Raw genomic sequence first — 15,267 nt, 5'->3', positions numbered from 1 at the left:
TAAGGAGAGCTCGCACTTCGTCATCGAAATTGATTTTCACTGATCGAATTTGACTTATGTTTGTGTTAAAGTCATTTAGGTGTTCTGCAACTGAACCATTCTCTGCCATCTTTAGATTGAACAAGCGCTTCATAAGAAATACCTTATTGGATGCCGATGGTTTCTCATAGAAGTCGTCAAGTGACTTCATCAGGTCCTCCGTGGTCTTCATCTCCGAAACATTGAAGGCCACCGTTGACGCCAAGCTTAAACCGATTGTTCCCAGTGCCTTTCGATCAAGGAAAATCCATGCTTCATCTGCCATTGTTGCGGGCTTGTTCGCAAGACCGCCTAGTGGCAAATAGAGGTCCTTCTGGTAGAGATAGTCTTCAATCTGCATCTTCCAATGTTGGTAGTTTTTGCCGTTGAACTTCTCAATCTTGAGCTTCCCTTCCTCCGCCATAACTCCCACTCAATTCAAGGAATCCTTTCCTTGAGATAATTTAGCTAAGAGCAAACTTTGCTCTGATACCAGTTGTTAGGAAATAAGACGTAGCTAAATAGATAATTGAGTAGATTACTTAATGGAGAGAGACAAATTTATATACACGAGATTATAGAGTAGAGAGAGAGAGAGAGAGAGAGAGAGAGAGAGAGAGAGAGAGAGAGAGAGAGAGAGAGTACACACGATATACGTGGTTTACCCAATGTGGGCTACATCCACGGGAAAGCAGCCACTCAATGGCTTTAGTAATTCAAAACAAGAAGTAGTTTACAAAGGGATTATACCCTTATTGGAGCTCCCGCCTTGCTTCACTCTCACCACCTCACACTCACCTTGTTGCATCAACTTCACACTATGAAATGTGTGTAGAAATGGCCTCCTTTTATAGGCCAAAAGGGCTACCCTCTCTTATGAGAGACAGCCATGTGTAGCCGCCCTTGTGAGAATAAGTACAAATCGGACCCTCCAATCCGCCCATGTGTGGCCGCCCTTGAGAAGACAAGTCCGCTTTTGAATTCGGCCACCGGCCACCGGCCATTGACTTCCGGCCACCGGCCAACCGACCGGTTGTTTTCGGACCACTTTCCGGCCGCCGTCCGGCTATAATATTCCGGCAAAAAAAAAAGTCTCGGGGGCGGGCCTTTAAAGTTGCCCCTGATTCTTGTCCGTGAAAATTTTGGTTTCCGGTGAGTGATTTTCCTTCACGCACGATGGCTTCTCCTCATAATGGGGGCCTTACAAATGTGCGCTTTTACCACAGAAAATTACAAGGGTAAATCAGGCTCCATACTTAACATGTGGAGCCTTCCTTGGCCTATAAACCACAACAGCTATACATATCTGTTGCTACCTATCTGCCCATACCTGCCCATGCCATCTTTTATGGTCGACACACTTTGGGTGCACCAACGTATTCGACCATCTCTTCAGGTAATCCTGCACAAAATTGCTGCTTTTGCTCGGCAAAGTCTAGCTTTTGAAAGATAGTAGTCTTGAGATTATAAATCCCAAAAACTTTCTACATATTTGTGGATAGACTCATGAGAGAGAAGCTTCAAACTATGCCGTTCGGTGAGCACTTTGTCCTTTGCATCTCTTCCAAGGAATTGCTTCATGATGGAAACTCTTAGAGTTTTCCATGTCTTTGGGGCTTCACCATTGCCACGAAGGCTAGCCCACCATTGACAAGCCAATTTATGGAAGTGCATAGCTATATGGTGTAGCTTGGAGGACTCCGTGAAGCCCTTGTCTCCAAAGGCCGCATCAAATTGCTGGATGAAGGCCAATACTTTGTTGGTGGCACCAAAGGTGCCATCATAGGTGAGAAACGATATACTCTTTCCTCCCTCTTTGAGCTTCTTGAGCTTTTGTGACATTCACCATGCACAGTTTTATTTGCCATGTCCTCACCTCTTGTATTCTCTAGGAGAATAGCCATAGCTTTTGTCGGAAGGGGAGGAAGGTGAAGAAGAAGAAGAAGAGGGTGACCTCTTTCTTGCCCTTTTCTTCCTTTTTTTCCTCTCTTTTCTTTTGGAATGACAAGGAGAAGGACTATGTGTTGATATTTTCCTCTTGGGAGGAGTTGGCGATTGTCTAGACCACCATCTACGTAGAGCCCCATCTTCAAAGGAACTTAAAGTTTCATTGCTTTATTTCTCTTTGGATTCCTCTTTCGTATGGGAGACAGTCTTCTTTTGGGGGTCTCTTCAAGAGGCCTCCTAATCTCTCTCTCCTCTTGGAGAGGAAGGAAAATCCCATAAACGCGAAGTTGTTGAGTAACTTTGGCTTGCAAAGCAGGGTTGCCCATAGAGTAATGAGATAATTGACAAACATGGGGGCATCATCATTAGCACCTTCATGTGAAAAATCAAAGCTATCAATGTTCATTCTACTCTCTTGGTTATTGTCGGCCATGTTAACAAAATTTGTGTACTTACTTAGTGTATGCTTTGGCAATTCAAAACCTTAGTTGCTACTCCTCTAGCCTTTGAAAATTGGCACCTGAGTATCTACACCCACAGCTCGAAGTGGTTAATTATAGAGAGTAGTGAAGTGGGTCTAATATTGCAGAATTGCTGAGGGCTAGGTCCTTTCGGACTACTTATGGGTCAATAATAATAAAGCCGTAGGAAAGTCTAAAACGACCCCATTATTAAGTCCAAAGCTCCTTAGGTGGTGTGCTCCATATCCCACATAGTGGGCTCAACAAAACCGATAATATAATCCAGTCCCAATTACCCTAATATAATTAGCAAAATTGACCATTTATAGGCTACTTAAGGACCTCTCTTCTTAAGCAAGAAACGAGAAACCAAATGCTCTGAAAATGGCCTATTAACTTTGAAAGTAGCATAAATTAGAGAAGTAATTTTATGAAATTACTTTGTGAGCATAGAGGGTGAACTTAATTGATGGTAGCAACATAAACATAGCATTTAGTTAACTTGGCATGAACAATACTTTTACAACAAGAGAGAGAGTTTAGAGAACATGACAACAATTGAGGACCGGATTTATGTGGAGCCGATCCCCCCTTCAATAGGCATTTGTATTATAGTTTCTCCCATCAAGAGAGACTTGTTACAATACAATCTTTGTGTTCCTTGTGACCTAGGTGATTCAATGAAGATGGAAATCTTCATGCATCACGAGCATAACATAAGCTTTGTGGAAAGCATTAACTATCCCAAGACCTCAAACACCTTCGAAGGTGGAGAGAGCTAGCAGGGAATAAGGGTAGGGAGGAGGAGGAAGAAACATTTCATGGGAGAAAGAATTAGTTCATTACTTATCATAACTCTTCTTGCTAGCATACATAATAGCATAGTAATGAAGATGGCAAGCTTAAGCATTTAAGCATGTCTCTTGGTTGGATTTGCATTCCATAGCCAAGATTGTTGGTGTAGGCTCTCAACCTCTCTACTTGCTTGGAGAAGGAGAGGGAGCTCTTGCACTTTGCACAATACACCATGAGAGGGTGTGTGAGTGTGTGTGGGAGAGTATACCCCTCAAGCATGCCTCCTACTTGCTTTGGTTGACTCCCCCTTGTAGCTCATGCTTGAAGCTCATTGGACTCCTCCAGGCCACCAAGCAACAAGGGTAGCCTTGGGACAAGTGTCCCTCTTCCCTTTTGAGAGAAAGGACTTTATAAATGCTAAAACAATTAATTATATCCACTAAATTATCATTGGACCCCTTGGAAAGCCAACCAATAGGCTTTAGGCACACCATGAGGGTAACCTAGCTAGGGGCTTGACATGTGTCCTACTTGCCTCTTGGGCAAGGGGTGCCCTCTGGGAGAGAGAGAGTGGTCAAGAAACCACCCCCCCTTCTTGCATGACTCGCCCCCTCCTTGTAGGGATTTGGTTTGACGTTTGTGACACCTCAAGCCCCGCAACCTTGTGCCGAGTTCTCACCACAAGCTTGGCCCTTAAGCCCCTCAAGCTTGGGTTGGGTTTCCACTTCAAGTACAACCCTAGGATCTCAAGGATGACAAGCACCTCAAGCATCTCAATAATCAAGCACTTCAATCATCTCAAGAATGCCAATCACTAGGCACGAAAAGCACCTCAAGTTTGGTTCGAGTTCCCACCTCAAGCACAGTCCTAGCTTACCTAAGGTCAAAGGACTTTTAACACTAACTATTGGATGTATTTAATGAAGGTAACCCTAAGGTCAAAAAACCACACAATTGTAAGGCCCCCATTATGAGGAGAAGCCATTGTGCGTGAAGAAAAATAACTCTCCGGAAAATAAAATCACTCGTCGGAATATTCCTTTTCGCCAAAATATTCTGGATGGTTGACGGTCGAAAAGTGGTCGGAAAACGACCGGTCGGTTGGCCGGTGGCCGGTGGTCGAAAGTCAATGATTGGTGGCCGAATTCAAAAGTGGACTTGTCTTCTCAAGGGCGGCCACACATGGGCAGATTGGAGGGTCCGATTTAAACTTATCTACACAAGGGCGGCTACACATGGCTGCCTCTCATGAGAGAGGGTAGCCCTTTTGGCCTATAAAAGGAGGCCATTTCTAGACACATTTTAGAGAGTGAAGTTGATGCAACAAGGTGGGCGTGAGGTGGTGAGAGTGAAGCAAGGTGGGGGCTCCAAAAGGGTATAATCCCTCTGTAACCTACTTCTTGTTTTGAAGCACTAAAGCCATTGAGTGGCTGCTTTTCCATGGACGTAGCCCACATTGGTTGAACCACGTATATTGTGTGTAGTATCTCTCTCTCTTTATCTCTCTACTCTTTAATCTCTTGTGTGTGTAAATTATCTCTCTCCATTAAGTAATCTACTCAATTATCTACTTAGCTACATCATATTTCCTAACAAGTGGTATCAGAGCAAGGTTTGCTCGTAGCTAAAGTATCTCAAGGAAAGGATTTTCTGAATTGAGTGGGGGTTATGGCGGAGGAAGGGAAGCTCAAGATTGAGAAGTTCAACAACAAAAACTACCAACATTGGAAGATGCAGATTGAAGACTATCTCTACCAGAAGGACCTCTATTTGCCACTAGGTGGTCTTGCGAAGAAGCCCGCAACAATGGTAGATGAAGCATGGATTGTTCTTGATCGAAAGGCACTAGGAACAATCCAGTTAAGCTTGGCATCAACAGTGGCCTTCAATGTTTCAAAGATGAAGACCATATTTTCTTGATGAAATCACTTGACGACTTCTACGAGAAACCATCAACATCCAATAAGGTATTTCTTATGAAGCGCTTATTCAATCTAAACATGGAAGAGAATGGTTCAGTTGCAGAAAACCTAAATGACTTTAACACAAATATAAGTCAACTTCTATCGGTGAAAATCAATTTCGATGATGAAGTGCGAACTCTCCTTATACTATCATCTCTACCGGATAGTTGGGATAGCCTTGTGATGGCTGTAAATAATGCTATTTTTGGCACAAATACTCTTAAGTTTGATGATGTTGTGGGTATTCTCCTAAGCAAGGAAATATGAAGGAGAAGCACAAGAGAATCATCAAGTGCTGCACTGTCAGTGGAAACAAGAGGAAGGCCTAAGGAGAGGTTCAAAAACCAAAAGGGTCGTAATCGCTCAAGATGGAGCAAGTCACGCATAAAGTCAGTTCTTGAATGTTGGAACTGCGGCAAGAAGGGCCACGTCAAGAAGGATTTCTGGTTCAAGAAGAAGAAGGAGATTGAGTCTTAAGACAACAAGCTAACATCGGAGGCCAATCTGACAGGTAAAGTAGAGCAAGATGCTCTAATTCTCTCATTAGACAATGTGTCTAATTCCTGGATAGTAGATTCTGGGGCTTCATTCCATGTGACACCACACAAGAAATAGTTCCAAGATTACACCAAAGGTAATGTGGGTATGTATACTTGGGAGATGATGAAGCTTGTGAGATTGTCATCAAAGGTACAGTTTCTGTCAAAACTGCTAACGAAAATGAATGGAAGCTTAAAGATGTTAGGCATGTTCCTTCTTTTTGGGAAAAATTGATCTCTACAGAACAATTGGACGATGAAGGTCAGAACATTGCATTCGGAAACAAACGGTGGAAGATCTCAAAGGTACCTTTGGTGGTTGCCAAGGGAGAAAAGGTCGGTACACTTTACTTGTGTACTAACAGCACGCAAACTTCAGCTTGTGCAGCAACTACAGAAGTTGACAGTGCGGTGTGGGACTACCAGCTTGGGCATATGAGTGCCAAAGGAATGCAAATCCTTCAAACAAAGAAGCTTCTACTAGGTTTGAAAGAAGTGGGACTTAGAGTTCTATGAAGATTATGTTAATGGTAAACAAAAGAGGGTAAAGTTTCAAAAATCAAGAAATGAAAGAAAAAATAAATAACTTGAGTTGGTTCATTCTGATGTTTGGGGTCCTGCAAGTACACCATCGCTGGGTGGCTCATTGTACTATGTAACATTCATAGACGATGCGACTAGAAAAACATGGGTTTATGTAATGAAGAATAAGTCCGATGTATTTTCCACATTTCAAAGGTGGAAAGCCTTTGTGGAAAATGAAACAGGTACCAAGGTTAAATGCCTCGAATTCAAAAATGGTGGCAAATAATGCAGCCAAGATTTTGAAAGATTTTGTGCTAGCAATGCATTCAGAGGCAAAGGACGAAGAAGACAATAAAGCTATCTCAAGAGGATTACATCAAGAAAGTACTAGAAAGGTTTGCAATGCAAAATGCAAAAACGGTTTCTACACTTTTGGCTGGTCACTTTAAACTAACCAAGGATATGTCTCCAAAGACACAAGATGAGATAGCCTATATGTCTAAAGTTCCATATGCTGTAGCGGTAGGTTCTCTTATGTATAATATGGTCTGGACAAGGCCAGACATTGCACATGCAGTGGGAGTTGTAAGTAGGTTCATGGACAACCCAGGTAAAGAGCATTGGCAAGCTGTGAAGTGGATACTTAGGTATCTAAAAGGGACAACAACAAATTCTTTGTATTTTGGAGGAATTGATATTTTTCTAGAAGGGTATGCTGATGCAGATATGGGAGGTGACAAAGATACTCGAAGGAGCACTACTGGCTATGTCTTCACGGTTGGAGGCACAACAGTAAGCTGGGCTTCAATGATGCAGAAAGTGGTCTCACTTTCTACCACGGAAGCAGAGTATGTAGAAATGACGGAGGCAAGCAAAGAAATTATGTGGCTTTATAGATTCTTAGAAGAGATTGGATTCAAATAAGACAATTGTGTCTTGCATAGTGATAGCCAAAGCGCTATCCATCTTGGAAAGAACTCAAAGGACATTGAGGTGAAATATCACTTCATACACACTCTTTTGGAAGAGGGACAACTAAAGTTAGGAAAGATGCATACAAGTGAAAATCCTGCAGACATGTTTACAAAGGTGGTCAACAACTAGAAGTTGAGCTTTTGCTCATCTTCAATTGGAATTCAAGGATGGAAAGCAGTCACAGGTTTGGTTTGGAGATTAGTCTCCAAGTGGGAGATTGTTGATTTATCCCTTGTAATTTTTTGTGTTAAAAATGCACAATTGTAAGGCCCCCATTATGAGGAGAAGCCATCGTGGGTGAAGAAAAATAACTCGTCAGAAAATAAAATCACTTGCCGGAATATTTCTTTTCGTCGGAATATTATGGCCGACCGACGATCGAAAAGTGGTCGGAAAACGATCGGTCGGTTGGTCGGTGGCCAGAAGTCAATGGCCGATGGCCGAATTGAAAAGTGGATTTGTCTTCTCAAGGGCGGCCACACATGGGGCGGATTGGAGCGTCCGATTTGGACTTATCTACACAAGGGCGGCTACACATGGTTGCCTATCATGAGAGAGGGCAGCCCTTTTGGTCTATAAAAGGAGGCCATTTCTAGACACGTTTTAGAGTGTGAAGTTGATGCAACAAGGTGGGTGTGAGGTGGTGAGAGTGATGCAAAGCGGGAAATCCAAAGGGGTATAATCCCTTTGTAACCTACTTCTTGTTTTGAAGCACTAAAGCCATTGAGTGACTGCTTTCCCGTGGACGTAACCCCACATTGGGTGAACCACGTATATCGTGTGTACTCTCTCTCTCTCTACTCTATAATCTCTTGTGTGTGTATATTATATCTCTCTCTATTAAGTAATCTACTCAATTATCTACTTAGCTACGTCATATTTCCTAACATCTCTCATTTGGACCCCTTTACCATTGGCCTTGTGTTGAGATATATATATATATATATATATATATATATATATATATATATATATATATGTATGATAGCGGAAAAAAGAGCAGTGCAATCGGGTGGCCTCTGTACTCGTGCACACTCCACAAACCACGCCTCATGCAAACAAGCAAAGAACAAAACAAAGGGGGCACCACCCTAAATTAAGAGGTTTAGGGACCTCACACATAGTGCACATAGGCAAGTGAGACTTCTGGCATTATGATGGCATCAAAAAATATGGCAAAACACATAGAAATGAAGCTTAGGGACCTTATGTAGCATATATATACACAAGACATCAGCTTAACAATACAACGGCATCTGATCATACATAACAAGGATATAGAGAAGTAAGCCAAGGATGGCATAATCCCTTGTCAAAAACAATCAACCCAGCAAGTAGGTATGATCCTACTAGCAACACATCAATACCTTAGAGAATGATGGCGAGGATGGTGGCCATGGAGCATGAGAGAAGACTCCTTATTTAGGTTTTAGGGCTAGTAATGTAGCATACTAGAGGGAGAGAGAGAGAGAGAGGGAGAGAGAGTAGAGCTCCATCCATAGCTCCTCGTTGTGAGCAATGTCGTCATAGCTTCGTTGCTTGGTGAAGTGGGTGAAGTGTTGTTTTTGAGTGAGAAAAGGCCTCCTTATATAGGTTTCTGAGAGGGTTTAGGATTAGGGATAACCATGCTTAAATCCGCTGATTGGGGTTACTTTTTGCTTAGGGTGGTCAGCAGATTGAGGTCACCTAATATGTCACCATCAAGATATTCTCTAGAGTGATGTGAGAGGGGAGGGTAAATGCTGATTTTTCTGATTGTGACACATGGGGATAAGGCCTTGACCAGCATTTAAGAGCAGGTAAGGTGGCTGTTGAAACTGGAGGTTCTGCACATGTGAGGGGGGGACCTGCGGGGGGGAGGTGGCAGCTGGGTCCTTCTGAATATCGAATTCTCAAAAAATCCTCAACCATGGCTTATTTTGACATGTGTTCTTTGAAAAAATCAGCATGTCTCTTTTCAACTCAAAAGTCTTTATCCCTGTTGACTCACCATTACCATAAGATTTTCCCTTTTTCTCCTCCTGTAACTGCATTGTTGATGCCCAATCACTGCTTCTAGTAACAGTGAACTGTTACCTATCAAATACTTATGGTGCAGTAAAAAATATTTACCATGGGTAAAAAAAAGTTACTGTAGGTAAAAAGTGATTTGTATTTACCATGTAGGTGAAAAATATGTACTGTGGTAAAAAATATTTACTGTCGGTAAAAAAGTGAAAACGGAGTATGCTGTGTTGTGAGTCCACACGAACATCGTCGTGTAAATTTCACTAGAAATTAACACCTAGAATGGGCTATTCTGTAAGATATAGGTTGTAGGCATGCATAAGAGCTCCTTCCCACGTATCTTCTGTCCATGGCACTTTTTACTCTTTGGTGCTTGTGAAGTAGATTTTTCTTCTCTTTCGAGATCCCTTGGACTAGAGTATCCTCATCTCCCCAACAACTGACCGTGCCTTTATTGCATCTTCAGAAGGGGTCCTAAAAACCATGCATCATATAGCCCTCCCCCTTAAGCTAGAGGTATTTGATGCCTCTAGCTGTAGATTGTGCTACAATAGGGTTCTCTTGAATACTTACCCACCTGGTACCAATTGAATTTGCCATGTTGCTGCTTTCTTGGCTGATGCACCCTGTTTAGTCCTTTCTGATGAATAATTGTATCCATCCATGACTAACAACTGGTCTCCTAGACCCTTGAAAGCCATACCCCATCCATTGTCAATATCCACTTTCACTGGTAGCATTCTCTTTTTTTCCTTTTTTTTTTTTTTTTGAAACGACTATGTACATGATTGTTACCTTAGTTGGAGCTCGAATATGATGAGCTCTCCTCTGAACCATCCTTAGCATTGATTTCACCAGCATATGGCTGTGAAAGACGACATTGGTAGGCCTTCAATCGCCAACCATTTACCGGGGTCTGATGTACCTTACCATCTAGGTCACCTAGTTGGTAACTACCATTTGAGAACCTCTGTATCACTACAAAAGGGCCTTCCCACTTAAGCAAGAACTTACCATCCTTCCTGCGATCAAAGCGATTGTCGCATCTGAGCACTAAAGAACCTTCCTTGATACCTTTCTTGACAGGGTTACGATTGAACTTCTTTCGTTTCTTCTCTGCCTGGGCTGCATAGTACTTCACTGCTGACTCTCCATCTAGCCCTAACCTCTCCAAATCGATGATTCTTCCTTCCACCTACTTCTCTTGACTATCCTCTTGATGTGCTTTTAGAACTCGGAGGCTCGCTAGCTCCACTTCTATAGGCAATAGTGCCTCTTGCCCGTAAACCAAGTGAAAAGGTGTATACCCCAAGGATGTTTTAAAGGATGTTCTGTAGGCCCAAAGTGCTGCATCTAGGTGTTTGTCCCATGCCTTAGGATGTAAATGCACTTGCTTAGTGATGATTTTACATATAAGACCATTTACCTTTTCGACAAGACCGTTGCACTGAGGGTAGTATGGTGTAGAGTGCCTGCGCTTGATTTTTAACTTGCTCATCAATTGCCCGACTAAATCAGCTCGAAATCCCGGTCCCCTATCCGAGAGAATCTCCAAAGGTGTGCCAAAACGGCAACAAAGGCATTCAAAAATGAAATCACTCACGTCCTTGGCTGTGATGCGCTTTGTGGGATGAGCTTCTGCCCATCTGGTCATGTACTCCACCCCCATAATGATGTATTCCTTCCCTGATTGAGTGCAAGGTAGTGGCCCTATTGCATCTATCCCCCATTTTTCAAATGGCCCATAGGTTTTGATTGGATGCTGATTTTCATGGGTAAGACGCCTTGGTCCAGCTTTTTGGCAAACCTCACATGTGCGGCACCAATGTTGTATATCTCGATGGAGGCTTGGCCACGTGAACCCTGCTTGTAAAATCTTTCTGCTAGTAATCTCTTGTGCAAAGTGGCCACCACACACACCTTCATGACAACTAAACAAAATATCCTTTATCTCTTGGGATGTAGGAACTCTCCTTCAGACAGCATCTTTCCCTCTACAATACAAGTCCTCATTCACTAAGCTATAGCTGGTAGCCTTTTTTGCCAACCACCTACGTTCACTTTTACTCATACCAGAGGGTGCTTCACAATGCTCAAGAAAGTAAAGTAAATCATGAAGCTCCTCCTTTCCCTGGTATAAAGGAATTTTCACAAGGATAGCACCTACTATGAGAGTTTGTAGTTCTTCACTTGCTAAGGCATCTGCTTCTCGATTTTGATCTCTAGGTACAAAGTGCACTCGAACTTCTTTAAAACCCTTCAATAAGGCCTTTGCTTCCCTCATCTTAACAGACAATTTGTCATTTTTATAGGCACATACACCAACCATTTGCTTAACAATCAACATGGAGTCACCAAAAACATTTAGCTTTGTGATGTCCTGAGAAAGACAGCATTGCAACCCTAAAACAAGGGCATGGTACTCTGCCTCATTGTTAGAATGAACCTCTTTTAGATGAAACCCTTTTGCAAAGATCTTCTCCTTCTCTGGACATAATATTACTATGCCTGTTGATGCCTTGTCTTTGGTCCTCTTGTAAGCCCCATCAGAATACAGATCGTGTGCTCCCAGTAGAACTTCAGGCTCCGGGATAGGCGGTATCTTACTAGGTGCCTCTTTCTTGGCCTTCTCATAACACCTTTGTGTGAGGACATCTGCCAAACAAGCACGGGTGGAATCCTCTACTTGTAGTGTGTAGTCAAACTCTTGAAGCTGCACCACCCACTTTGCTATTCTTTGAGACAATTCCATGTGTTGTAGGGCATATGGAAAAACCTCCTCAGTTGTGATCACCACAAATTGTCTCGGAAGTAAGTAAGCCCGAAACTTCTCCACTGCAAACTTAAGAGCTAGCACCAATTGCTCAGTTGCGCTGAAACCCTTTTCAGCAGCTGTCATCACTCTACTAGAGAAGTAGACTGGTCTCATGAGAGATGTCTTTGGGTCTTTTTGCATCAAGACAGCTCCTAGAGCTTCTGGACCTACACTAGGATTTACATAGAATAATTCACCCCATGTGGGTTGTAGGACGACAGGCAATGAGCTCAAAATGGTTTTAACTTCTTGAAAGCACCTTTCACCCTCCTCACTCCATGTCAATGTAGTGTGTTTAGTGAGCTACTGCAAAGGATAGATTGCCTGAGAAAGGAGATGTATGAATCGTCCCATGTAGCGAACCTTTTGAATGAAGGAGACTAGTTGCTTCACGTTTGAAGGAGTAGGTAAAGCTAACAATGTCTTTACCTTTTCAGGGTCAGCCTCAATACCATCTTGAGACACAACATGGCCTAGTAGAGTGACCTTGCTCTCACCTATGTGGCACTTGTCTTTATTCAATTGCCCACCCAATTGGGCCAGACGGGTGAAACCTTCATCAACCTTGGACAGATGTACTTCCCTAGAGCTGTAAATGCAAAAATCATCAATGAAGACTCGTATGGACTTACCAAAGTAAGGTTGAAACACCAAGTTGATAAACCTCTGGAAAGTAGCTGGGGCATTAGTTAAACCAAAAGGCATAACTCTATAAGCAAAACACCCCCAAGGTGTTATGAAGGTAGTCTTTCTTTGGTCTTCATCTGCAATTCTGATTTGGAAGTAGCCTGAGTACCCATCACACACTGTGTACCTTTCATGACCAGCCACTTCATTTAGTATTTCATCTTGAAAAGGCAAAGGAAAATGGTCCCTTTTTGTGGCTGCGTTTAGAGGCTTGTAATCCACACATACCCTCCACTTCCCATTTTTCTTTGGTGCTACCACAACTGGAGACACCCACTCAGATTCTTCCACTGGGTAGATAAATCCTGCCTTGAGTAATCTTTTTACTTCTTTTAAGAGTGCATCTTGTTGCACTAGCCCTAATCTCCTTAGCCTTTGCACCACTGGTTTGGCACCTGCCTTTAATTGGATATGGTGTTGGGTTACCGTCACTCCTTTAATGTGCTCGTAATCAGTTATAAAGAGGCCAGCATGCTTCTTTAGTACCTGCAAATAGGGTTCTCTCTCTTCTTCTAGTAGGTCCTTAGCTAGCATCTCCTCTAAGCCTGTGGCTTCTTCCTTGTTTAGAGAGTCTTGACCACCTTCTCCTTCTGGGTTTCGCAGTATTATACCCATGACTTCCAAAGAGCTAGCATCCTCCTCAGATGACTCATCCTCAGATGAAGAGTAGCTGCTTGTGCTCCATTCATCCATAGAAGTCTCCATCTTTAGGTCTTGTTGTCTACCCTGCTTCATGTCATACACAATTTTTTGTTGCTTGCCACCTACCTTATGATTTGGTCGCAACTCAAGGGAACCTATCTCCCAATCTTGCCTAGCTTTCATGGCCATAAGCCAAGGTCTTCCAAGGATTAGCGGATAGCCCTCCCCCTTAGTTGGGATCACATAAGCATCAATTGAGATTGCCACACCAAAATCTGAAACCTTCACTCCATTAACCTTTCCCACACAAGCCACCCTTACATTATTTGCCATCTTATTTTGTAAGGAAGTTTGCTCGTTTACTTCCAAACCCAACCTGTGAATTAATTTCTCTGTCATAACACAAATCTCGTCTCCACCATCTACGTACACATTGGAGACTCGCTGACTCTTAATCTCTGCATCAATGACTGGCACGATATCCTTCATGCCTCTTGCACTAATAGACCCAACTGACTTTGCCTTAGCCCTCCTGGTGCTGACCATCTTAGACCAGGTTCTACGCATCTTTGGGGAAAGGTGGAGGAGTTGCTGCCATGAAATCTTTGGTCCTTGCTTACCAGGTCGTAAGGTATGGATCCTACCTCAAGTGGAAAGTCTTCTACTCCTATGTGCCTCCTTGACCTACTCTTCCTTTTCTTGTCTCCTATCACTTGGGAGGAACCCTCATTCCCTTTATCCGGCTCTGAAGCTTCCATTTCATACGTTCTTTGTCTCCTAACTCTCTTTATTGGCATGGCAACAGCTTCCTCCATTTTTTCTTTCCCTTTATTCTTACCATTGTCAAGACTTATGACAGAGACAGCCCTGTCCTCCCCTCCCGATGGTAGTGGAGGGATCTCTGCTGGTGCTTGTGGCGGTGGAGGAGGGGGTCTCAATATTTGGATTGGTGGAGCCACGTGTGCATTTTGTCCATTTAGTGGCCTAGCTCGAGGAGGAGTGACTTGCTGGCGAGGAGGCCGTCTTTGATTACCATTTCCTTGATAGTGTCGTGGATGGGGGCAACAATACATGCCGTGACCTACCTCTCCATAGTTGTAGCAAATGTACTCACGTGCTTGCCTTTGTCCTTCTTGTCTATTTCGTTCATTTCCTGGCTGGGGAGCCCTTACACCTTGAACCAGATTGATGGACAGGCTCTCTAGTTGATTGGTGATTTGTTGAAGTAATTCTTGTTGAGAGGACTCTTGGTCTGTTGCTCCTGTCCCTGCTACTACCCTTGCCGTAGGTTGAGCTAGCGGAGGAGGCTCCATTCCCCCTTGTAGTTGAGCTTGGAATTTTAACTTCCTATCCTTCTCCCTTGCATAAGTCATAGCTTTATCAAAGGTATCTGGGAATTTACCTTTTACCTTTTCTCGAAGGATGGGGTAAAGCCCTGCCAGGAAATAGTCCTTCTTTAGGCATTCTGGCGCCCTTTCTCCTTCACCTAGTGATGCACACCATTTCTCCCACAGGTTGGAAAACTTTCCTTCATAGCTTCTATAGTCATTGGGTGATGTTTGGCGTAGCTCTAAGAGCTGTCTCCATATCTCCTCTGGAGGCTCATGGCGGCGAAATTCTTCGATGAAGGCCATCTTTAAGGACTCCCAGTCTCTTCTTTCTTCAGGTGCCAAAGTTTGATACCATAATTTTGCACCTTCCCTCAAGACCAAAGGAAAGGCCCTCAACTTAGTAGCTTCGTCATCCCTTCCCGATACCAGAAAGGCCATTTCCAAATTATCCAAAAAGTCTGGAGCAACCTCCCCAGGCTTACCATAAAAATTAGGGAAGGCCATAAGTGAGAGAGTAAACAATTACACAAACAACTCTAATTTATTTTAAAATAGAGTATG

This window comes from Adiantum capillus-veneris, chromosome 6 (genome assembly GCF_014529385.1).
Source record: "Adiantum capillus-veneris isolate H3 chromosome 6, ASM1452938v2, whole genome shotgun sequence".
NCBI classification, from domain to species: domain Eukaryota; kingdom Viridiplantae; phylum Streptophyta; class Polypodiopsida; order Polypodiales; family Pteridaceae; genus Adiantum; species Adiantum capillus-veneris.
This window is presented reverse-complemented; position numbering follows the sequence as displayed.